Source organism: Pleurodeles waltl, chromosome 2_1 (genome assembly GCF_031143425.1).
Source record: "Pleurodeles waltl isolate 20211129_DDA chromosome 2_1, aPleWal1.hap1.20221129, whole genome shotgun sequence".
NCBI classification, from domain to species: domain Eukaryota; kingdom Metazoa; phylum Chordata; class Amphibia; order Caudata; family Salamandridae; genus Pleurodeles; species Pleurodeles waltl.
Window position 1 is genome coordinate 444,847,523 of NC_090438.1, and position 26,817 is coordinate 444,874,339.

Here is a 26,817-nt window from a genome sequence, read left to right on the forward strand (position 1 = left end):
TGTTTTGTGTTTGCATTCTTCCGGGGGGGTTGTGGGTTGTTACTGTGATGTTTGTAAATGCATTGGTGTGTGTGTTGTAATATGCGAGGGTGGGGGTGTTGCGTGTGTGTGTTCCTGACTTTTGCCTCCTCCTCCCCTATGTCGTAGGTGCAGTACTCACCGTTTTCTTCGCCGGCGCTGGTCTTCGTAGATGAGTAGGAAGAGAAGGGCAGGTAGGATTTGTAATTCCGGCTCCATGGTGTCCTCCTTCCTCGTGGGATGTGTTAAGGTGAGCGTTTTCCCATTGCAGAAACTGTTTCCGCCATGTTTTTATCCACGGTGAATCCGCCACAGAAAAGGTGGCGGAATGGTGTGTTGTAATACTGTGGGCGGTACATTGTCTTCCGCCTGTCTGTTGGCGGTGACCGCCGCGCTGCTTGTCTGTACCGCCATGGCGATCGGAGTGTTAAAGTGGCTGTCTATGTTGGCGGTTTCCGCCACGGTCATAATTCCCTTTTTTTGTCCGCCGGCCTGTTTGCGGTCTTACCGCCGCTTTAACATCGTCCGCCAGGGTTGTAATGACCACCTATGTGTCCATTTTTGGTATCAGTTCTAAAAGCCTACTCTTAATGCATTGTTCAAATATGATAACTTTTTGGTTGCCTCCCCTTGCTTTCTAAGAGTCTAAAGCCTCTGCGGTATGCCACATATTTCCCATTTCTTAGATTTATTTCAGAGTTTTCTGCCATGTTTATTATGTCTCATTGGCCACAGTTAATATTTATCATTTAATTTATTTTTGCCTGCATCCCCTTGCTCATGTACATATTTGAGATTTGTTTACAACATTTTCTGAACTGTTGATTGTGTCACATTTACTACTGTTGATTATCTTGATTAATTTTTGGCATCTCTTTGCTCGCATAGGGGTCTCGTTGGTCTTGGTGTGATGAAGCATATTTAACATTTCTTTCTCTTTTATATAGCCCATTGTGAGAAGTGTTCTATTAGTGTTATGTAAGACTTATTGAACCAACTGTCAATTTTAAGGTCATGTTTAGCATTGAAAACCATTTATTTGATACTGTTCTAGTGATTCATTGACTTTTGGTTAAGTACTGCCTGAGTATGTGCTATAACAATTAGTTTGCAAGCTATGATGATTTCGCTGGATGCCAAGTCTGACTGTTTTCCTTCCTATTATTTATTGCCTGCAAGTGATACAATTTAGATGGAGATGAGTCCGTGAATTCGCTGACAGTGGAGTCCAGTGGCATTTCTGCTAAGTGATGCTGCTAACTGGAGAAGAAGTGGAGACATTTGCACCAAAGAGAACACTCCTACCAAGAAAGTAGCCAATAAGAATAAAAAGTGTGTCACCATCACTGGAAAGATCTCTGGCATCAATCCCACTTTCTTTTTCTGCCAAGATGCACAATACAGTGTAGCTGATGTACCCTCTTCTAACAGGAGGGCATTGAGGTCACCCCTTGATCAACAACAGTCCCTACATCTTCACCAAAACCAAAGTAAAAGTATTTCAGTGCTGTAGTCAATATAATCAATGCTAAGACCTGTAAGCCCAAATTGTCCCAACAAATCAAATCTTCCAAGTGGTTTGGAAAGGCTGTTTGAATTTTGGTCACCTAACTGTCATCTTCTTTTTAAGAAAGCTGTACCTTGTCCATGGTATTCACTAAATGCTAAAGGTTTCGGACTCTCAGCTTTTCCCTAATCCCCCTTCTCATCCATTGATTCATTTCCTAACCCTTTTCCCTCCAATTTTAGGAACTGGTATCTGTCAAAAAGCAGGCCTGGATATACTGCTTATTGCTACATCTGGCTCAAGCGCAGAGCAGTGGTACTCCAAGCCTGATAGTGTTACCTTGCTTTCAGTGACAGTAAGGATGGCAGTGATCACGGAGCGAGAGAGAGCACTATTTAGAATGAGGCTGCCCAAATAAAGAAAATGCACTATGTAACTGAATGCTAATGATGAAATAAGCAGGCCATGAACTTTCAAGTATTCTACAGAGATAATGGCCAACTTGAGAAATGTTTACTATTTTAGCTGTATTTGATATCTGAGAATAATATTGTTATAATGTACTGAGGATTCTTGTGATGGCACAAGAAGAAGCCTTAGACTGGTGCATATTTATACATGAACACAAAGAACAACGTTTTAGGGTCCTAGTACACACATACAAACTTCTTAGAATAGGAACACAGCACTAAAACAAAAAAATAAGCAAAAAAGTAAAATCTAACAATGTCAAAGAAAAAATGCAGGATGAATTTAATGTTAAATACTCTACGACGTATTGCATTGTCTTATCAAGTTTGCGTTTGTAATTAAAAAATCAAAATATATCCTATATTTCTTGCTATATATATATATATTTACATAAATATATATATATAGACTCATTTGAATTTTGTGGAAATTTGAAAGTTTTGTATATGTATACATATGACGGGTGGGCAGAGCTCACAGAGTTACATTATGCGGAATTCTGTAAAGTGGTTTAAAAAGTCCATGAGGTCTGCGGATTCCTGTCAGTGGGCGGAATAGCTCAGCACACTTGTCCTTTTTTTTTTTTTTTTTTTTTTTTTTTTTTTTTTTTTTTTTTGCATTCTACCATTTATTGCTTTAATGTAACTGATTTCTGAAATTGAACGTGATTTTCCTCATTTTGATTAATACTGTTCCACCTAGAATCTCTATTTTTTTTTTTTTTTTTTTTTTTTTACATGGTGTTCTTTAATAAAACAGCAACAGCAGATTCTTAATGCTTTATCACATCACGTGAGACACTTAAAAAAATAAAATATATATATATATATATATATATTTTTTTTTTTTCGTCCTCATAATTATCACCCATGCTTTGGTAGAGGAAAAATGGTACCGGACGGGGGAAACGTAACCCTTGGGTCGTCCCGTTTGGTCTACGTTTTATTATTCTCCCAATCGTATGCCATCAACCAGGATATACTATTTTCTATGAAACCTAGTCATAACCAAAGCATCGCCCAGTATTGGGTAAGGGGAGTACTAATCATTGGACTTAAGTTGCACGAGGAGGAGACCAGACAGCAAAACAGTAATATACTATTGGTAGACATTTTCCCAGTTCATCCAGAAGTTATCCCTTCTAGAAAGGGGACCTCGTTGTTCCATTATGCACATTCGATTTACAGATATTTGCCAATCCTTAGAACGGGGGGGAAAGGGGTCAACCCATTTACGACAAATTTCTCGTCTAGCCAAAAGTATTAATACAAACAACAGGTGCTCCTGATGTGCTGACAATTTTTGATAATTCATACCCTGTTCACTGACCCCAAACACCACCATAGAAAGATCCAATTTTACGTTCACATTAAATATTATCTTTAAAGTGTTTCCTATCTCCTCCCAATATTCCCACAACTTTGAACATTGCCAAAACATGTGTATATCGTTTGCCTTATCGTCACCACACCTCGGACAGTTTTTCTGAGTTTTCCCGATAGCTGTTAATCTGGCCGGCGTCCAGTAAACCCTATGAAGTGTGAACAAATGGTTTTTCTTCAACTCTGCCGGGCTGGTCGTGAACCACAATTCTGAGCAGGATCTATTCCATAAAGATTTCACATCTAGAGTTGGAAAGATCCCCCCCCACTTCGACAAGGGAAGGGATGTCCCATCCCTTGTTGCTTCCAACAGAGCATGGTACCACAGAGCAACTTCCTTATTAATGATTTTCTGGTTTAATTTCCCTTCCCATATATTCCTTCCTATTTCTCCTATTTGTTGCGATTTAACCCAACTAGCTATCTGAAGATACTTGAATTTGGAGACTGTGCCTCCAGTCCCTTCATAAAGTGTCGACCAGCTTAACAGTTCTGGTCCTTCCATTATCTGGCCCCATCTTACAATCCCACTCACTCTCAAAGGAATTGATAATTTATCAGTGAGGCATTCAGGAGTGCCAGGTGAATCCCAAATGGGGGAAGAGCTGCAAAAATAGGGTATCTCTAGCACCCTCCGAAAGTGCATCCAAATGTTGCATGCATGTCTGAGTGTCTTCAAGCGTACCTTCTTGAAGTACTTAGGATGGCCGAATTTATATAGAAAATGATCTGCTTTTTCCTCGAGGTGTGCCGTTAAGGCTTTCCACGCCGGATCATATTCTGACTTCTTATTCAATAGGTTTCTAATGTTTTTTAATTGAAATGCCAGATAATACTTGAAGAAATCTGGAGACGCAATGCCCCCCCACTCTTTTTTTTTACTCATCTTTTTCCACGAGATCCTTACTCCTTTAGAGGCCCATACAAACGAGGATAAATCCCCCTGTAGTTTTTTAAACCAGCAGTTCTTAAACTCTAGTGGAATAGTGTTGAATAAAAAGGTGAATTTTGGGAGAATACACATCTTCAAAATGTTGGATCTTCCAATTATGGAAAGAGGGAGAGCGGCCCACGTCTTTAGCAATTTTTTGGTTTCTCTGTATGTTATGTTAAAATTTAGTTTAGGTACCTCATTTAGATCATTTGTTAATCGTATACCCAAATATCTGATCTCTTGTTTGACTAAAGGAGAAGCATAAGTCAAATTCCAACACATTATTTCTGTCTTTTCTGTGTTTACGCTGTAACCAGAAAGTTTACCAAATTGCTCCATCAAAGTATTGAACGCTAGTAGGGTAGAACTAACATCCTTGGTGTATAGCATAAGATCATCCGCATATAATGCTACTTTTTTTTCCCAGTCCCCACTTTGAAATGGAGTAATTTCCTTACTTAACCTAAGAGAAATTGCCAGAGGCTCAATATATAAGTTAAAAAGCAAGGGAGACAATGGACATCCCTGTCGCGTACCCCGCCAAATCCTAAATTCTTGTGATAACTGGCCGTTGACCAGAATTCTCGCTGAGGGGCATCTATACAATTCCCTGACTGTCCTAACAAAAGGAAATCCCAAGCCTCCTTTTTCCAGCACAAACCTCAAAAAAGACCAATTGACCCGATCGAAGGCCTTTGCTGCGTCAAAAGTCAGGATCGCCAGAGGGGTCTTTTCTTGTTCCGCCAGATCTATTGCAGCAAATAACTCATGTGTTACATCCTGGAGATACCTCCCTTTCATAAAACCCTTTTGATCCGTATGAATCAGATTGCCTATGGCACTCCCTAATCTCCTGGCTAAAATCCCTGTATAAAGTTTGTAGTCGGCATTCAACAGGGAGATGGGTCTGTAAGATGCACAAGACATTGGGTCCTTACCTGGCTTTAAAACTAGACAAATTATAGCCTCTCTCCAGGATTTAGGCGTCTGAGCCCCCTCAACCAGCATAGAATTAAATAATTCTAATAAAAAAGGACTAATAACTTCCCCCAAGACCTTGTACAATTCATTAGGTAGATTGTCTGGACCAGCGGCCTTTCCTTTTTTTAACGCTTTTATGCCTTCAATAAGCTCAGCCTCATTTATTTTACAATTTAATAGGGTCTTTTCAGAATCTTCTAGAGCTGGAAGGTGTAGTTTTTCTAGAAAATCACTAATCGACTCGTCTGAATTAACCAGGCTTTCTGAGTATACGTAGCACACTTGTTCTTGCTGTGTTTTTATGTTCAGGAGCGCAATGGCATCACAAACCTTTCACGGATGCGGGTCTTTCGTTTCATCTGCATGTCTGTGCATGAGGATGGGCCTAGCTTAATCCACCCTAAATCTTTGTACTCCCAACCTTTTTCTAAATGATCCATCCCTGATTTTTCTTCATTTCATCAGTGTGTGTCTTTGTGATTGTGTATTTTAGATTTCTGTCATTTTATGTGTGTTTTAGTGACCTTTTGAATAATTTCTTTTTTTGTAATTCCCTTTTCATCTTTCTTTTTTCTTTTTTCCTTCCTTCTATTTCTTCCACTTTCTTTTTTCCACCTAGCACCATGGCAGAACAGGACAGCAGAGGGAGTGGCGTTGCTGGTTGCGCTGCTTACTGCTTACCTTGCGGGTGTCCATACCGCCAAGTGGTGTAGCCCTGCCCCATTATTACCAAGGTGGAGGTGGCAGCATTTGTGATTATATGTAGCGCCACCTCCCCTCTATGCTAGCAGAAGGCGGCAGGCCTGGGAGCTGTTACGTCCTTTGGGAATGCCAGCTGCTGTTGGGGAGGGTGCTCTGGTTGGTGCATCGGCACACTGCGATCCAGTGCACCCAGCAGCACTTGATGCACCGCTGGGCAGACATACTTTACTCTGAGCAGGATCTGCTTGATCTGCTGCGTGTTAAGGTGTCAGGGCTTGGTGAGTAAATAGTTCTTTATTTGTTGTTTGTCTTCCACAATGCCATTTTTTTATCTAACAGCAGTGCCACTGAAACTTAGAGGTAAGTTAGGTTTGCTATACAACGAATATTATGTGATCCAGTTTGAGCTAGCCAGGTGCTCAATCAGCGCTTCCTATTTGTACTTATCGGCGTGCATTTGTGCTGATTATTTAAGAAGCCATGCAAACTGAAACTACTCCTGTTACAAAGAAAAATATTGTTGTAGCAGTAGTTAGTAATATCAGTGAGTTGGCATTCCCTTCTCTGTGCCTTACTTTAAGTGGCTTTTGTGGTTTCTCCCAATCACAATCTTCTGGTGATAGGTAGTATCATAGTATGCATATATGCATTGAAAAAAGGAGACTGAGTTGGCTCATTAAAGGTGGTTGAGAAGCAAAGATCGAAGAGGAATGCTTTAGCAGTGGTTCATAGTTGCAAAAGTAATTTAGGTTTCCAAATTTGGAGTAGAGGTTGGATGTAGGAATTTAATAGGTCAACTCAAGTCTAGTCAATACTAGTACTATAGGTGATCTGATTTAGAAAAGTACAATGTTACTGTCTTTGCTTTTGCCTGTCAAAATTGCTTTTAAGAGATTAACTGTACCACTTCTCATTTTTTGTATCTACTTTATTTCTTACCTCAGCACCCAAAAGGAAAAAAGAGGGTAAAGTCAGAGGCGGGTCCAGGAGACAAGGGTGCCTGTGCTACCACGTGTGTGTGTGGCAGCTGGCAGATCTGCTGGCTCCAGTAAGTCTTCCTGTTATATTATTATTATTTCCATCACTTTCACCTCTCCTCATTATGATTAATTTTTCTTTTATTTTTACTGTGCCTGTCAACTGTTTTTGTACTTCTTTTTGTTCTATCTAAGGTTTGTTATAGTCTTGTTATACCTGCATTTTTCATGATTCTGCATTGGACTTTTTCCTGTGTGCCTATCTGTGCTAATATGTATCTTTCTTCTGCTTTGTTACTAAGCTTAGCTTTCCCTTCTCTCCTTATATATCTTGCTGACTGGTACTGTAATACTAAGAGGGCAGATTTTTAGGACAGGTACTTTACCAACAAGCAAGTCAACTTTTCTACATATGTTTGTGAAGGTTTTCCCTTTCCTTGCTCATGCCCATTTCAGTTGCCCACCAAGACTTCACCATAGGTGCTCCTGGATTGACCATAATATTCCACTCTTTCATTGCGCTTGAGTGACTCAGCTATGCCCCTCCATTATGAAACGTTTGCAGTTGATTCAGCTACCTGGTTTTTCTAACATAGTTAACTGATAAAAGTCCTAAAGTGAATGATAGAAGAAGATAGAACTGTAGTGATGTATTGCTGTTGAATTTTGTTGAATTCGTTCTTAAAAAATAACAAGAGGAGATGTATCTGGCATCTAAAATGTGTAACGCTTTTTCCGGCCATACTAACTAATAGCGTGGGGGACAACAGCAGCACCAGTGCCCCAGATGTGACAGCAGTCAGAGTTGGAGAACCGGCAGCTGAAGGGACAGGCATTGTTAAGTCATGTTGCTCTTGCTTATTGACATTTACTAGTATACTTACTGAAAGAGCATTTTTTGTGAACTCCCTGCTTTAGCATCTACAGCAGGGGTTGAGTTCTTAATGGCCTCTTCTATCTGCAGCTCATCAGACAAAAGCTCATAATGAACAAATGCTACAAATGATGGGCTGACAGAAAAGTGAACAAAGGATAGGCAGCTAAAAGAAAGAATGGGTCAAGTGGTATGTACGTGAAAGGATGTGTGTGTGTGTGAAAGGAAAGGATGCATAGGTAAGTGATAGGAGAGGCGTGGGTGGGTGAAAGGATGGATGAACTGGTACGTGGGTGAAAGGATGGCTTGGTGGGTGAAGGGTGGATGGGTAAAGTATTCTCAGGTGGGTTAAAGGATGGGTGGATGATTTTGAACAATGCATGGGTAAATGGATAAATATGTGAAAGCGTGATTGAAAGGGTGAATAGGGGATAAGTGAGTATATGGATGGATGGATTAAAATGGTGAAAGACTGGATGAGAGCGAGTGTAAAGTTTTAATGGTGGGTAACAAAAGGAGAATAGATGAATGAAAAGATGAATGGTTAATTGGTTGGATCAAGAAATAAATGTGGTCTTCTGGAGAGGGACATGTCTGTTCATCTACTTCACTTGGTGTGCTTGGTTATCAATGCCTTGGTTCAAAGTGGGGGTATTTTAATTTTCTGTCTACTCCCTTAACTCACTGTGGTTGTTAAACAAAGTAGGTATGTATCCTCCCACCCATCATCATAACTCCCTCCCCATTAATCACCCATGCTACTATCACATAACTGCAGCGTACAATAGTATTGTCTGTGCAATGTGCATCTGCTTCGGTTAATGCACCATTTACAAAGCTGTCATTGCATTGCAAACTTAAAACAAGTTGTGTTTCCCTTCCCTCCTAGTACCCACTCTGTCACCTCCTAGTACTTCAGTCCTTTAATCTTTCCACAGTTTTGCTCCAGTCACCCAAATAAAATTGAAAAGTCCCTTTTGGCATGTGCAACATCTATGTACAAGTCATCAATATTTTATGGCTTCTTTAACGGATTCATGACAGTTCAAATTTTACCCTTTTGACATTCGTCAACTATAGTGAAGCATGTGTGAGTAACAAAATGGCCCGTTACTCATAATCATCCACATCAAATGCCAACGCCCCCTAGGGGAGCAACAATTTACACCTACTGTGACGCTCGCCTTTTTAAAAAAATTGCTTGCACAGAGCACTGTTTATAATTTATAATTTTCTTTTTTCTTTCTTGCTATTGCTATACCTTGTGGACATTCTCCCACTCCACAGGAAATGGCATAGTGGGTGTGGCAGCAGAGGCTAGAGGCCATCCACACCGAATATCAGCAGCTGGTGGCTCTTAAGTAAGAAGAGGACAAGGCTCATGCAGCTGCCAACATGCCCACCGGTCCGATCTCCTCCAAACATCCGTCAGCACTTCCAGCCTCCCAATATCATTGTCAGCACTACCGCCAGCTGACATCAGCCTGTACACGTCCCACCACTGCTGCCTCACTCACACTTGGACTTCAATTTCCAGACATGTGTCCTGCAACACTTTACACACCCGGACCGCTGGGTGGCATACATAGAGGCAACCCTCAATGATCTCCAGACCAGTGTGGAGAATGCCCTCTTTTGACCATTTTTTAAAAAAAATGTTGTGTTGGAAGGGACACTTATGGGTGGAGAGAGTGGGGAAGGGAGTTTGGACCAAGATTTTTTCATTTTGGACATTTTCTTTGGTCTTTCTTTGGACTTTTGTTGGTCTTTGGTTGGGGGCCAGAGAATTTGTTTGGGGAGAGGGGTGGACCTGTTGTGGGTGGAAAGAGAGGGTTTTCTACTTGTAAATAATAAAAGGGGAAACAATTGTATGAATTAATTTATGCCTCAAAACTTTACGTTGGTGTTTTAGTTTGCATTGTTGTCTTTTTGTGTAGTCTGTTTTTTTAAACTGCACATAAAAGTGTATTTCAGTTACTTATACCCTTGCTCTACTGCCCTCTGTAACTATATTGACCACTAGGAGGTGATTGCTATTGCCTCTTTTGCCTAACAAAAACCTAGATACACACAAAAAACATCTTCTTCAGAAGAAGTTAATTACTAACTGATCAAGTTGACCTCAAACCAAAGTTCTTCTCTTACCTGAACAGATGAAGTGAGGGTTCCTACCTCAGTCCTCTTAATGTATGGTTTTCCCAAGGTAATATTTTATCTTAAGGTAGTGGTAGTAGTAGTAGCAGGATAGTGCACTAACAGGGAAGACACAATGTGCCACTCCCACCTATACAAACTCCAACTGCAGAATTAATCAAAGGGTTATCTATCGTTGTCAACTAGATCAAAAGAAAACAGAGTTAGTTCGTTATATTATATCTTACCTTTAGAAAGGCTGAGGCAAGGCTACCATGATGATAGTATGTCACACAACAAAGACCAAATATGATAATAAAAACTAGTAATATCTACTTCTTCTGAGCAATGGAGAGCTATTATTTAATGAAAACTATCTTACAAAATGAAATCCTTGAGTCTGGAGAAGTGGGCACAGACTTAGGAGTGTTTGGACAAGGTTAAGCGTTTCCACAACACACAACCTGAATGATCATGTTGACGAAAGATATGTAAGTGTGTAATTGGGGCTGGTGTGGGCTATTGCTCAAGTAATGTAAAATCATGCAGTATTGCTTTCACCACATCCACCCCAGTAACTGTGTAATCCATTAATGGAGTAAAATTAAGTCAAACCTCAATAAAAATCAAACAGCCTAGGAGAAGAGGGTTATGAGCTCGATTAATGGATGGGAAAGGAGATTTGGGGAAAGCTGTGACAAAGACAAACACAACACAAAAAGAAGAAGTCAATATTAATTGGGGCCTTGAGCAGCACACCATCATCAATCTGTTGTGGAAGGAAATGAAGAAATGAGTATGACACATTTCAGTTAAATTAATTGTAAACCATCCTTCAGCCCCAGAGAGACCCATAATAGTATACCTCTAAATGTCTAAATGTCTTCTGGTTTGAAAAATACAAAATATGGAGGATTGAAGTTAACCTACTCAGTTCTAAAAATTATGATAGTTAAAAGGAAAATGATACTGTATTGCCAAATTGGGTGATGCATCTCCATTCTTTGAATGTAAATTACCATTGGGTGCCAAGCTGAACCTGTCCAGTAGGTAAGATGGAGTTTTGAGCTTTCACCAAGCTTTTTTTTACATGTAGGCGAGGACTAAGAGAAGGCCTGCATACTGAGAAACAGTAACTGCAATAAAGAGAAGAGGAGAAGGAAGCAAGGTAAGCTTCATGAGGAGTCAGGCGTGTGCCAAGAACACTCAGAGGCAGAGCCAGAACATAAATAGGAGGTTCACATTTGAGCCAGCAATGCAGCAAACACATACTCAGCAGCCTTTCTCAAATCAATGCACCTCTCTCCAGTCCCCTGAGTGAGTACCGGACCTCAGATTCTTCATCATCATCATGGTTTCTCTTTAAAGTCAATAACTTTCTCCTTTTATCTGTTGAGCTATTCCCACCCTGAGTCCTTCCATCCTCCTCCCCCTGATTCTGAGTAACTCCGTCCCAGTCGTAAACTGAGTGAGGTAAATCTGTAAAGTGCACTGTTGTTGAAGAACAAATAGAGAGCCAGACTTGGACTATTTTGTGTAGATTTGTGTTTGTTAACTAAAATGACTGGTCTGGTCTCTGAAGAACTAGAGAAAAGGAGTAGACATTGCAGGTAAACTGCACTAAGTTTGAAAGGCCAATCACTTTCAGGAAAAAATAATCACCCATCAGCCCCCAAAAATTGCAAATTGTTGAAATCAAGTTTACAAATTTATTGAACTCCCTGCCTCATTGCCAGCCACAACATACATCATCAATCAACACTGATAAAGTGATAAAGCGGCGGTAATACCGCCAACAGGCCAGCTGTAAAAAAAATTATATCGCGACCACGGCGGAAACTGCAAACATAGACAGCCACTTTAATACACCGATCTTCCGGGCGGTATCAACAAACTCTGTGGCGGTCACTGCTAACAGACAAGCGGAAGACAATGTACCACCAACCGTATTACAAGGCACCAATCCGCCAGCTTTTCCGGGGTGGTACCAACGGCATTAAAAGCACGCCGTAAACACTACTCTGAAGGGGAACCACTCACCTTTCGACATTCAACGAAGAACCAGGATGCAATGGAGCCCGAACTGCAGGTACGGCCCATGCTGGTGTATCTGCTAATACACCAGGAACTTCAAAGAAGGCGGCTGCGACGACCACAGTGAGTAGTGCACCTAGCACACAGGGGAGGGGGCAGGAAAAAGAGAGTAACACGCACACGCAACATGCAACACCCCCATCCTCACCCACAACACCATACACACAAACACATGCAGCAACATTTCAGTTACACCCCATAACCCCCTGGAAGAACACAATGACAAAAGGAATTGAGTCAAATTTGTGAAGTTTATAAAATGCAAAGAAAGTTAACGATTGTAAACAACGGTTTATACACATATTTACAATATGTACAGAGGGTCGTACACTGTCCATTGCAAATGTCCGTGGATCAGTGGCCCAAAAGCTCATGGGTGAAGGCCACACTTGACTCCTGTCTCAATTAGGAGAGAACACTGCAGAGGCATCAGTTTGAAAAAACACAGGCACCTCAGGGGGAAGGGGAGGGAGGGCACCTCAGCCGGAAGATGGTAATACGCCGCTGCTCCTGGAGGGGGCAACATGCCCACAGTGATGTGCTGGGGATTGCAAAGCCACAGTCTCTCAAGTGGGTAACATGTTCCACTGGTTCTGGAGGGGGCTTTGTGCCCAGTCTGCTTCATCCTGCAAAGGTAGGGCTGAGTGGATGCATCTGTCCACTGGTTCTGGAAGGGGCTTTGTGCCCAGTCTGCTTCATCCTGCCAAGGATAGGGGGAGTGGATTCATCTCTCCACTGGTTCTGGAGGGGGCTTTGTGCCCAGTCTACTTCATCCTGCAAAGGTGGGGCTGAGTGGACCCATCTCTCCACTGGTTCTGGAGGGGGCTTTATGCCCAGTTATCCTGCTTGTCTGAGTGCCTGTGTGATGATGTGTGATCCTTATGTTTTCCTGAGCCACTTTTGTGTGTTGATGTGTGTGCATGCTCGTCTGAAGGTGTGCTTGGGATAGGGTGAGGTAGAGGGGATTGGGTTGGGGTAGTGGAAGTTGGAGGGGGGAGGCTTGACACAGGGACAATGGCTGCCATCAGTGCTGAGGCCAGAGCCTGCAATGCTCTCTGTTGGGCCACAACGCCATAAGGAAGGCCCTCCAGGTATGCATGTGTATGTTGCAGATGCCTCTCGTCACCCTGGATGGCATTCAGAGTGGTTGACTGCCCAACAGTGAGGGATCTCAGGAGGTCAATTGCCTCCTCACTGAGGGCAGCAGGGCTGACTGGGGCAGGGTCTTTGGTGCATGGGTCGAAGGAGATGCCCACCCTCCTGGGTGAGCGGGCATGGGAAACACGCTGAGGGGCGGCTGGAAGGATGCTGCTGGTAGGGGGGGTGGCGGCTGTACCTGTTGTTGGGGTGGGCACAGAGGTGTCCGCCACTGCCAGGGAGCTTCCATCGGAGGAGGAATCGCTGTCACTGGTATTCCCTCCTGTCCCCGTCGTGGAGCTCCCCTCGCCCTCTGTCCCACTGGTGCCTTCACCCTCAGTGGATTCGCCCTCATGGGCCATGTGGGATGCAGCTCTCTCTGTCGCCGGTGCCTCTGCTCCTCAGCCAGATGATGCTAATGCACAAAAGGACAGGGTGACAAAACAAAAAGGGGGGGAGAGACAGAGGATACACTTGGTCAATGCCAGCAACAACACTACTGTTGGTGTTCACAACACACAGGGAACAGCCCTATGCACTAGGCCATGACCAACCAGTCACTAAGGTAGTCACCAGCCCATGGTGTACAATGCCTCATGCCAGCATCTGCACACCTGACACCCACAGGACCCTGCCCAGTAGTAGTTGGGCACTTGCTTCATTAGGGTAGGAGTGCTTCAGAGCCTGCACACAAGGGACCTACACTGCCATGATCGTCCTGGCCTAAGGGCACCCACAGCCCACACCCCCCACCCAGCTGCTCCTAAGGTGCGCAGTCATCTTTTAGAATTTGTACTCACCCCTTTGTGTCTGCTGTGATGCCCTCAAGCACCCAATTAACTCTGGATAGGCCACCGCCAGGATGTGGAACATCAGGGGGGTCATGGTCCGACGGGCACCCCTTCCATGTTGGGAGGCCAGCCCCAGCTGGGCTTCCGGCGTGTTCTTGGTCCAGCGGCGCAGGTCCTCCCATCTTTTGCCACAGTGGGTGCTCCGCCTGTGACAGACCCCCAGGGCCTGCACCTTCCTGGCGATGGCACAGCAATTACCCTTTTTCTGGTGGGCGCTGACCTAGAGGGAAAAGACAGGGGAAAATGTCATTACTCACCCGTCTGGACTGGGATACTTATTGCCCCCCAGTTCCCACCCATGCCCTGATGCACATAAACTGACCACCTCTCATGCAGCACTCAGGCCAGGACGGCTCAGCACCCCAACATGTGGCTTACGTGTGGCTTACATACACACCACTCAAAACATATATTGATCACACATCATGCTCTCAGTGTACTCACCTGTTTGTCTGGAGAACCGTAGAGTAACGTGTACTGAGGTAGGATCCCATCCACCAGTTTCTCCAACTCCTCCTCAGTGAAGGCAGGGGCCCTTTCCCCAGACATTGTCGCTTCCAGGCTCAGGTCACAGCAGCACTTGCAGTGTAGGTCCTCTCCTGTTGAATGTCAGGTAGTTAGTGAGTGAAAAGATAGAAAATGGCGGTGACGTCTGCAGCGGTGCGTACCGTCACCACCGGCGTACATCGCCATTGGCTCCTGGGACCTATGGGCCCAATGATAATCAATGCGAAGGTGCGCAGTGGACATCGTCCACCTATCGCGATGCAGCAGAACGCCAGCGCACTTACCTCATTTCCCCATGTCCCTCGTCACAGGTCAGGCAGCCGCCATTTCAGGGGGGCACATATATATTGTCACATCTACTCTCGACTTCACACACTGCTTCTGTGACATACATTCAAAAACAGTTGTACCATCTAGGTGGAAATATGACCTTCTGCTCACTGTCTCCTCCATAGGCTACAACCACTGAGGCAGATGATGAGGTGGCGCCATCCTCCGGTGTATAGACTCCTCGTGGACCTGGCGACAATGGATGACAGGCACATTATCATCCCATACAGACTTGATCGTGCCACAATCCAAGAACTATGTGTCCAATTGGAGCCAGATGTCAGCTATCCGTCAGCCCACAGGAATCCCCCCTCTAGTGCAGGTCCTGTCAGTGCTTCATTTCCTGGCAAGTGGTTTCTTTCAAACAACAGTAGCCATGGCATCAGGGATGTCTCAGCCAATGTTCTACAACGTGGTGACCAGAGTGTTTTCTGCCCTGCTGAAACACATGCACAACTACATCGTATTCCCCCAGGTGGAGGATTTGGCCACAGTGAAAGCTGACTTCTATGCCCTGGGACATATCCCCAACATCATTGTTGCCATTGATGGTACACATGTGGCATTTGTCCCCGCCACCGCAGAAATGAACAGGTGTACAGGAATAGATAAAGCTATCATTCGATGAATGTGCAAATGGTGTGTTTGGCAGACCAGTACATCTCCCATGTGAATGCCAGTGAATGAGGCCTATGTCTTGAGGAATAGCAGCATCCCTTATGTGATGGGGCAACTCCAGAGGCACCAGGTGTGGTTATTAGGTGAGCTCAAGGTCTCCACAAAGTATAAGTTGGGGTTTGAGTATGGGTTGTCCCTAAGGGTTAATGTGTGTCTAACATTTGTCCTTCGATATTTACAGGTGACTCTGGTTACCCCAAAGTTTCATGGCTACTGACCCCAGTGAGGAATCCCAGGACAAGGGCAGAGGAACGTCACAATGGGGCACATGAGCGTACAAGGATTATTGAGAGGACCTTTGGCCTCCTGAAGGCTAGGTTCCGGTGCCTCCATCTGACTGGTGAATCCCTGTACTACTCACCCAAGAAGGTATGCCAGATCATCGAGGCATGCTGTATGTTGCACAACCTTGCATTGAGACACCAGGTGCGTTTTTCTGCAGGAGGATGAGCCTGGAGATGGTCTTGTGGCAGCGGTGCAGTCTGTGGACAGTGAGGAAGAGGAGGCAGATGAAGAAGATGTGGACAACAGAACAAACATTATACAGCAGTACTTCCAGTGACACACAGGTAAGAGACTGCAACTCAACTTCACATTTCAGTATACTTTTGGACATTGTACATGGCAGCCTCTGACCCTCCGTCTATGGACACTGACTGTTCCCTTTGGATTCCCTTTTTTCAGAACTGTGTACACCATTCTGGCTCCTGCTATATGTACTGCTGCCCATTAACTGTCATCCTGTGGTTTAATTCACTGAACATAGACATTGCAATGCTTTGAGACTGTTGTAAGAATACATCTTTCCAATCATTACACTGACTCCAGTATGGTTTATATTTCAAGGGTGTTTATTTTTTGTGCTAAATAGTATGGGGGTAAGTGCAAAGGGCTGGGGTGATGGTGGAGGAAGGTCTAGGGTAGAGTCCAGTCGCTTGTTATCACAGGTGCATTGTCCAATGGGGCATAGGAAGGGGAGTAATGGCAGTTCAAGGTAGACAGGGTGACAGAGTGGGACAGAAGGGTGACAATCAGGAGAGTCTTATTTCCTGGTGGGGGTCTTGGCAATGTTCTCTGTCTTCTGCCTGGATCACAGGGATTGTTTGCGGGGTGGTTCTCCCTCTGCAGGGGGTGGGGTGCTGGTGACTTGTTGGTCCTGTGGCGGGGCCTCCTGTCCACTAGCGCCGGTGGACGTGGAAACCTGTTCCTCAGTTTGGCTAGTGTCAGGGGCCCTTTGTTGTGCCACTGCCTCCCTCATGGTCTTGCCCATGTCAGCCAGCACCCCTGCAATGGTGACCAGGATGGTGTAGATTTTTGTGTGGTCCTCCCTGATCCCAAGGTACTGTCCCTCCTGCAGCCGCTGGGTCTCCTGTAACTTGGCCAGTAACGTGCCCATGGTCTCCTGGGAATGGTGGTATGCTCCCATGATGTTTGAGAGTGCCTTGTGGAGGGTCGGGTTCCCTGGGCCTGTCCTCCCCCTGTCGCACAGCAGTACTCCCAGTTTCCCTTTTGTCCTGTGACTCTGTCCCCTGAACGGTGTGTCCACTGCCACTGACCCCAGTTCCATGATCGTCCTAGGTTTGTGGTGTTGCCTAGGGTCCCTGTAGTGGTGGACACACTGCTGATTGACATACCCTGGGAACAGAGCTCCCTTGACCTATTGGCAGTTGGCCGTGGCTCGCCATTATGTTACTATTTTTGGCAGGTGGGAGGATGTAAGCCCGGCATCGGATGTACTTCCATTTTTCTCCCTGAAAATAATTGTGATGAAGGTATTATAATCATAGTTGTGATCTAGTTTGTCACTGAACTGATGCTGTAATCAATCACTTTATCATCAACAAATACTCACTTTACCACCTCTCCTTTTTACTCTTGGCCTCAAAGCCTTAACCCACATGTTCCCGCCATGAAAGCATCTTCTTCAGTGGCAGCAGCTTGCATCATATTCTGCATGTCAGAACTAAATAGAATGCATATTTCTGACAATCCTTAGCAACAAATATGACACAACCACTGAGCAGACAATTTAAACATTTATTTCCTTGGGAATTCTGGCATTAACATCAGCAATCTGAAAAGGGCAGTGGCATCCAAATGCCGTATATAGCTGAGCTATAACTGAAATGCAATGGGAGTAACTTCCTATTCAGACTATCTTAGTGCCAGGGCACTAAGAAGATGATCTCCCCTCAGACATGAACCTAATGCTGAGGAAGCCAACCTTCATCCAGCAGCAGGCAGGTCACTTTTTTCCTTAAATGAAAAGAAGGGCTGTGCGAACCTCTGAGCACCCTATAAAATGGCTATCCAAGCCCTGCGCCCATCCCTGCATTTCTCACACATGCAAAGCTGTAGCAGTTGAGGCACCCATCTCTCTCTTTGCTGAAATGCAGGTGGAGCAGGAACTGCTGCTGCAGGTGGGAGGGGCTCAGTAGGAGTAAGAATAGGAGTATCCAGAGTAAGAAGGAGGAAGTAGAGCTAAGAGTAGGAAAATGTAGCAGAGTAACCAACAGTGAATAGCTGCAAGAGTAAGAAGAAATATCATTAGGAGTAAGCAGAAGCTTTGTTGCTAGTAAAGTGATGAAAGTAAGAATGACAGAATGACATAAAGATGATAAGAGAACAAATCCTTTAATTTACTTCTATGCTAGTAAAGCTGGATGTGCTTTCCCTTTCATGCACAGATCACATTGAAGTAAGGGCCTTTAATTAGGCACTATTGCAACTTGTTTCAGTTGGGTAAATATCACATGTACGCAACAGAAATAGGTAATATGTACGGGTTTTAAGGCAATCAGACACTGCTGACATGCATTACCTGTAATTTCTGAGCACATTATTGCTGTTTCACTGGCTTGCTAAGGTACAATATCTGTACAGTAGTTTACAGTAATACCTGTCTCTGTAATGTATCTTGTATGGAGGAAGAGTGCAATGGAAGGTGGGCTGTGGTACATTAGCAGGCAATCCAGCCAAGGTCTGACTGAGAGTCACTAGGCTGAGTATCCCATGATCTTCGTCTTATAGAGAAGTGTTAGCTGTGTAGTAAACTGCCTATCTGTGGGGCCCTGCTGACAAGAAAAACAAAGTGCACAAGACAATAAAGGTACCTATGTACAGACAATGCATCTGTACTGCACACATTTTTCAAAAGTGTTTGTCTTAGGGTGGCTTATTCCGAGTGAAGTGTTTGTGACCTATCGTTGAAAGGACAGAATTCATTGTCTGTGACAGCAGGTCTTCCATGAAGGCCTGAGTATGTGTTATTTGCTGAGCAGGAGAAATGCCCTTTACAGCGCTTTACTGCATATTTATTTACCGTTTATTTTATTTTTGGAGGTTGTGTATTAAATTAATGTTATTCACTCTTAATGATCTTTATAACGAAGTCCTCCTTGCCTCTTTACCTAGGTCGAGGTTATAAGAATTAGCATGCATATTTTAATTATGCTGCACAAAAGGTTTTGTTAAATTGCATGAAGGGATTTCTAAAATTCACTCGAGCAACACTTCTGAACTGTTTAGCTCGGGGTGGGGACATGTTAAATAACTCAGATTTGAGCAATGGTTTTATGTTTCAGTGTCATCCATTGACACTGCAGTTAGCAGGAGGGCAGGGCAAGTAATGACAGCAGACATTCATAGCTATTCCTGCATTGGTTCCCAAACTGTGTGTTTGGTGCATGGCGCCCTTGGCTAGTTTTGATGGCGCACCTGGGTGCCGCGGTGCACAGATTGGGAAACCACTTGCTTAGGTGGAAAGGGTGGTGCTGTAGGTGCAGGAGTGCTGCTCCCAGGTTCCTCCCTGAGCGCCAACGTGGCAGGCACACATTTCCCGATAAAGCTTGCAGTCAGCACACCATTGGCAGAAAGCTGCTTCTTTTCACTGACCACTTCCTTGGAACAACTATCATAGGGGCCATCTTAAAGCACTCATTTAGCAGTGGCACTAAGCTGCATAACTGGAAAGGATTGGTCAACTGAAATCATTGGATAGGCCTTCTCTTTGGCAATACTGCAGGGTTGGTTACTTCTGTAATAAATGACAATTAATCCAAGCATTGTAAGGTGAAAAAACACTACCACACTACCATAAAATGTCATTACAAATCAGGCAACACAACATACAGATATAGCTCTTTGCTTTATTCTCATTTATTTTAAAGGAGACACGTGGTAGTCAGAGAGGTGCATGGGTAAACTGAATAATCTATGGTGGCAAGGTAGTCCAGGGGAAAGGGAATAAATAATAATCAAAATGATCACCAACCACAGGTCAAATAACAGCAGAGAGCAAGGAGGCATGAAGAACACAGAACACATACAAGCCTATGGAAAAATCATCATACTGGCTGGAAGAACAAAATGGCCTTCAGCCACATTGTTAAAAAACAACATATATCGAGGAGACATGGAGAACAAAGAACACAAGTAAACCAATGGGAAAGGCACACTGGCTGCATGCACAAAATGGCCAGCAGCCATATGGTCAAGCAACAGATGAGAGCAAGGAGGCATGGACAACAAAGAATGCATGCGAGCCAATGTCAAAGGCCCACATGGTCAAAAAATAACAGCTAGCAAGGAGGCATAGAAAACAAAGAACACATGCAAGCCTATAGCAAAAACAGACTGGTTGCAAAAAATTTCCTCCAACCACATGGTAAAACAACAGCAGTGAGCATGAGGCCGGGAGAATAAAGAACACATGCAACCTCCGGCAGAAGCACACTGGCTGGATGCACAAAATGGCTACCAGCCCCACGGTCAAAGAACAGCCGAGAGCAAGGAGATATAGAGAACAAAGAACACATAGAAGCCTATAGCCCCTAGCCAAATGGCATGGATAACAAATTCAAATGACAAACAAACACACACACATACACACCAACACACACATAGGCCAGAAAAAAGAGGCACGATGGTAACACTGAAGAAAACATTAATTCAGCAATGCAAAACATGAAAATTAACTGAGCTATACAAAATTTACAACGTCACATCCTCCTATACCATATAATATTAACCCATTCATACTCTTTTTATAGACACAAATGAAATGCAAACAATAGTGAATAGTTTTGATTTGATCAAATGCTATTCCTGCCCTAAATGAATTTTTAAAAGCAGATAGCACAGAACCATTTGTTTCATGCACTAGTGACAAGTACTGGTCCTTCTGGCTAGATGGCCCATTGGAAGTCTAGGCAGCATAGTAGCATATTTTAATATAAATGAATTTTGTAAATGTAGCAAAGGTACTGAGCTGTGCAGCAATTTTCCTTTACAAAACATGAAAAATCTATTCAAAATCTATTCAATACAAAAAAGCTAGGCCCCTACTTAAGCTCCAGATCACACACCATATTGAAATTAAAAAATTTAATAAAAGTACAAAGGAATACTGGTGCATACTCTATCAAACAAACAAAACTCTTATACAACATTTTTTAAACTTACATGTGTGATATATATATACGTATATTTCCAGGAGGCAAAGAGAGTGATCCTTTTACCTCAAAATCTGAATGAAAAGTGACCAGTAGATGGACAAAGCACTGGGAGGAGCCTGCTGGACAGAAACTGGAAGTTGGAGTCTCTGGGACAATTCCTTCCTTTTGGGAAAAAAAGTTTTTAAAAAAAGTTTTCTCCCACTAAAAACAACTTGGAATGTAGCCTGAACTCTGGACTTTGTCCCTGTCCAGTGTGACCTTTTTTAACCCTTTGAGCGCTAGTTTCTTCTATGTGCTAGAAAACATTAATTCTTTACAAATTCAAATCTCCTGTTCCCATTATCTGATTTTAATAATTTTGGTGTCATTTGCAAGATAAAAGTATAATCAATTTTATTGTGTTTTGTGTTTTACTTATTTACTGTTTTGTGATTTTTAAATGCTTTACACACTTGTCTCCTAAGTTAAGCCTTGTCGCTCATTGGCAGGCTACCAAGGTTTGAGCTGATTTTAATTTATTGAGACATAACTGGACCTAAGAGGGGTTAGTGGCCTATTGCTAGGTGTAGGTACTTACCTGCCCTTACCAATAATCCACTTTCCAACATATATATGTGTATATATTTATATGTACATATATATATATCTGACAGCCTTAGAGTGGTAATCTCCCAAACTTTTGCCTGCCTCCCTCCACTTCTCTAACACAATTTTTTCTGGTTTTAGGACTCTGCACACTTTACCACTGCTAAACAGTGCTAAAGTGAATAGGCTCTCTCCCTTCAAACATGGTATCATTGGTTTATACCCAATTGACATATTTGATTTAATTGTAAGTCCCTAGTAAAGTGCACCACATGTGCCCAGGGCCTGTAAATTGAATACTATTAGTGGGTCTGAAGCACTGGTTGTGCTACCCACATAAGTAGCCTCTTAACCTTGTCTCAGGTCTGCCAATGCAACGCCTGTGTGTGCAGTTTCACTGCCACTTCGACTTTGGCATTTAAAAATATTGGCTATTTTTCCACGCATCTCCTCCTCTGTGGTCTCCATGCATGCTATTTGTGACACAAACCAGGTCCTTTGTCCAAACAAGAGACAACTGTTGATTTCTAAGATTTAAGACTCGTTTTAATCTTGCAAAAGTGATAGCTCAACTTGTGCATATTGAATCGTTATTGTTTTTTACCTTAATTAAAACAGATAAATGTCTGATTGTTTTCTAAATGTGTGTGGTGTATTTTTGTGATGTTTTAACTGTGTTACTATATGATTTATTGCACAAATACTTTACATATTGCCTTCTAAGTTAAACCTGACTGCTCAGTCGCAAGCTAATAGAGGGAGGGCACAGGATAATTTGGATTATGTGTGACCCACCCTGACTACGATTGTGGTCCCTATTTGGACAAAGTTGTATACCTCTGCCAACTAGAGCCGCCATTTCTAAGAATATACACCATACAATATTGTATGTATAATATATGCAACATCAGCAACAGTCTAAATTTATTGCAACGTTTTTAAGCTTAGGATTAGCACAGTACCATCTACCCTGAGATAGAGAGTGACGAAGGGCCTCATTATAAGTTTGTCGGTCCCTTGACTGCAATGGCGGCCGTGGGGGTGGTCTGACCACCATCGGCTTGGCAGTTAGACCTCCGCATTACGAGTCATGTGGGCCTATGGAGCAAAGATCGCCACGGTCCCGCCAGCACCACCAGGCAGTACAGACCACCGTGGTCGCAAGGCAGCACAAACCGCCCGGCAGAGCCTGTTTTTCCACTGGACATATTACAAGGTTGCACACCGCCAATTTGACTTTGGAGGTCGAAACACCATGTCTCAGCAGGTGGAAACACACAGCATAAAGGGAGGCACTCATCTGCAGGAAGCCTTACACATCTGGAACGGCCATGGAGCCCATCACACATGTTCTGCTGCTGATCCTCGAAGGAGACCAAAATCCACACCACTGACGCAACCGACTGTAGATAGAAACACCCACCTGTCTCATTGCGCTCAACAATATGTTGCATGCTCAGCTACCTCACACGGGGAGTCACAGTACGGGCACCAAGTATACGTTTCACTGTGTCCCAGGCCAGAATCAGCAACAAATAAGGACACATTCACAGTCATAATAGGCCACTTTGGGCAGGCCACTCAAACTGCATCGCAACAATACACAAAAACATACATCTACACATCCCAAGCACAGGGACAGTGAAGTCTGCACAGCATTGTCTCATACAACACCAACATCACATCTACAAATTCAACTCACACACTCACATTGCACATGCCTTGGACTTTTACCAGATTCACCAGACATATGTATGAATGTGACATGGAACACACCACTACCATTAAACAGCCCTGCAATGGACACACATATCATCCACATTTCAACATAATGGAAGGAAAATGGGATGCACAATAGTCAGAGAGACAAATATGCAAAGATCACTATGCAAACAATACCTGCACAATGGGATGGGGGCATCAGGAACACTGCACTGGGACACATATCACTTTGTACATGCCTCCTAACACCACTCTCAGTGGAACTGGCAAACCGTATATCTCATGGACAAACAATACAAGCTAAATGTGGAAGTGCAAAGCAAATAGCACTCCAACTGCATGGTGTCACATCTACATGAAGGAGCTTCAAGGTGCACACAGCTAAATAGACATATGCACAGTCAAATGCAAACAAAGGTACCACAATTCAACACAATTCATGTCTGCGTAAACAAAAGTTAAGCTGACACATTAGATGAATCCATTACCCATATCAGTGGGACAAGTCTAACCTCATACATGCTCACATTAGACAACACAAGTTGGAATACTTACAATACCAAACAGTACACAATGCTATGACACCACCATTGCATCTACACCCACATATTCATAAAGTCAACAAAGCCCTTGTCTTGGGGGACACCAATGCTGCCCACAAGGTCATATACTACAAACAACAGCAAACTGATCAGAAAGCAGGCTGAAATACACACAACTGTGGTGAGACAACACAAGTCACTTAGGAACAACACAAGGTAAAAAAGGAATTGAAGGACAAAGGTGTACCCCAAAAATCAACTGTTTGGGTTTATTCATAACCAAACTTTAAAAGTCCAAGGCCATTGGCCAGTAGATTTGGAAATATCCAGGCACATCACTATGCTGTCACTTGACTCCTACATGCCAGGGAACCTACACAGGAAGGGGCTTCAAGTGGGCAGGCAGGCACCTCAGAGATCATCACATGTCCATGACCAGATTTGAAAAACAGTTCTGATTAGTAAACATTACCATAATGTCAAATAGGCCACAGCAAAAAACTCCACCTTAGTGGCCAAGATATATGCGCCGTACCATACACATGCACGTCATCTGAACTGTCAACATTTGTTCACATGAACATCAGGATCTTACACAACTACAATTGCATGGCTGAAGGTGTGTAATCCCAATAATCATTGAACTAGTAGGATACCTCATCAACCACAATGCTTTGCCCCATGGAGCATACCTCAGTTACCTGTTATACAATGGTAGCCCAATGCCAACTGCATTCCCACAGGTCCCAAACAAGGGCAGGCACACATCTATTTTTCAAATACATAATGAACCAACAATACAAATGAATGCTCCTAAATCCTGCCATGTTGCTGACAAAAGTGCAATAGACTGAAGAAGGTGAGACAAAAATAGTCATGTCACACCGGAAGCAGTTGCACTATACACACTTCATGAATTGCTATTTGTCCCAGTGGAATCATGGAGGTAATACTAATGTTGCTGAAACAGGCCACACATTTAGCATGGAAATGGGCACCTTAGACATCATGTGCAAAATCGCATTAGATGCCTGTAGTCCCTTGGATGTTGGAGAGGCTCAGAGATTTGCAAGCCCTTCTTGAACATGATGCCAAATTGGTAGCTACATCATTGTCTTCATATTGTCCATGCAAACCCAGATGTCTGTGGATGAAAGCTTGTACTCAATGATGTCAACATCACAGCAAGTCATTCCATGATGCATGCAAACAGGCATGTTACAAACCTCATCCATTTCACATATGCAAAGCATTTTGCTACATTAATCTGCATCAATCTCATACAAATGCACATTGTGGCTAAAAGCTCTAGTCCTACCTGTCATGTCCCCCATTGCTACTACAGTTATACATGCCAGATGACATGCTATGATGCATGAAGGTATGGGTCAGCCAATAAACAATGGTGACACACTCCTGTATGTGGCACTACATGAAATGCACCCCCATCCTAAATGTCTTATTCCACACACAGATTGCCATGCACATATATGAGAGAGAACACAGACATCGTCCCATCAACACAGGTAGACCATGCATGAAACAGCAGCTTACAAATGTTTGAAAGGGGCACATGCTGATATGTAGGCATACAGAGTGTTGGCAAGAGTGATGGCACATATGTCATGTCTATGAACATTCTGTATTTTCCAAGGGAATGTTTTGATCTGTAGCTGCACCCAGGGAACAATGTATGCACGGTCACATGTATGATGGCCATTTTCACAGTACAGACAGTCATGAGGCAACAACACCCGTTATACAACTATCCTCTGGTTGGCAGATGCATAAATTCACCAGACACATAGCTGAGGACAATGATCCAATGCTTCCTTACCTCTGGCCTGTACAACTGAGTAGTGGTCTGTTGCATGGACTTTACAACCACTACAGCAACAAACAGTACGTGGTTGATCACTGTACACAGCCATATTCTGTCCCTGTAGAGCAAGTTGTTTGTGGATTGTACACAGTTGTGTCCTAGGTCCCTGGGCCAATAGGCAAGGCACATCAGTATTCAACACATGACATGTCCACACAAACAATCACTCATCCACTGTGCTACACATGGCTTGTCCCTGTTCATCAGGGGGAGATGTCACAACCTAACACATTCACTTGAAATGTGACAGGCAAGAATATGCCCTGTACTCACCGCCTTGTGGCTGCTGTGCTGTCCTTAAATGCCGATCAAGGTCTGGGTAGGTCACCACCAAAATGTGGGCTATTTGGTGGGGTCTAACAGGCACCCCGTCTCCGCCCCGCTGGGAGGACATCCCCAGCTGAACCTCAGTGATCTTCCAAACCCAGCATTTCAGGTCCCCCCACCTCTTCTGACAGTGGGCACTGCTGGCTGTGGACCCCGCGGGTATGGAGCTTCTGGATGAAGGCTCCCCATAGCTCCTTTTTCTGATGGATGTTTACCTGCATTGATAAGAAAGACATCAGTGATGTGAGCCACAATGAAACACTACACACCGATGTGGCTTCTGAAGGCTAAATTCCTTAGGCCTGAATGGAAAAATACATTCACACTCTGTGAGAGTGACTCTTCGCACACAGTTCCTACAGACAAATGTCACAGTACAAATGTCACCCTTACACTGGAGTAACAATGAAGTGGCTGCCATGATGAGCACATAAAGTGCCTTCCTTCTGCATGTGTGGACATGAGGCCTAGCTAATGCAGACTGATGACACCCCAGTGGGTGGGTTCTGTGGTATGTACATGTACCACACCACCAGTCCTTTGGACATATGTGTCACTCTTACAGAGATAGTGCACAGCATCCAAAGGCATGCATTGTACATTTCATGGTATTTGACCAAGCAATTGACTCACATGTCACATATCATGGCCTCCAAGGAATCAACACAATGTCTCCACTGTGTGACTGTCATTTGTGCAATACACCTGTAAAGGACAAATAAGACCA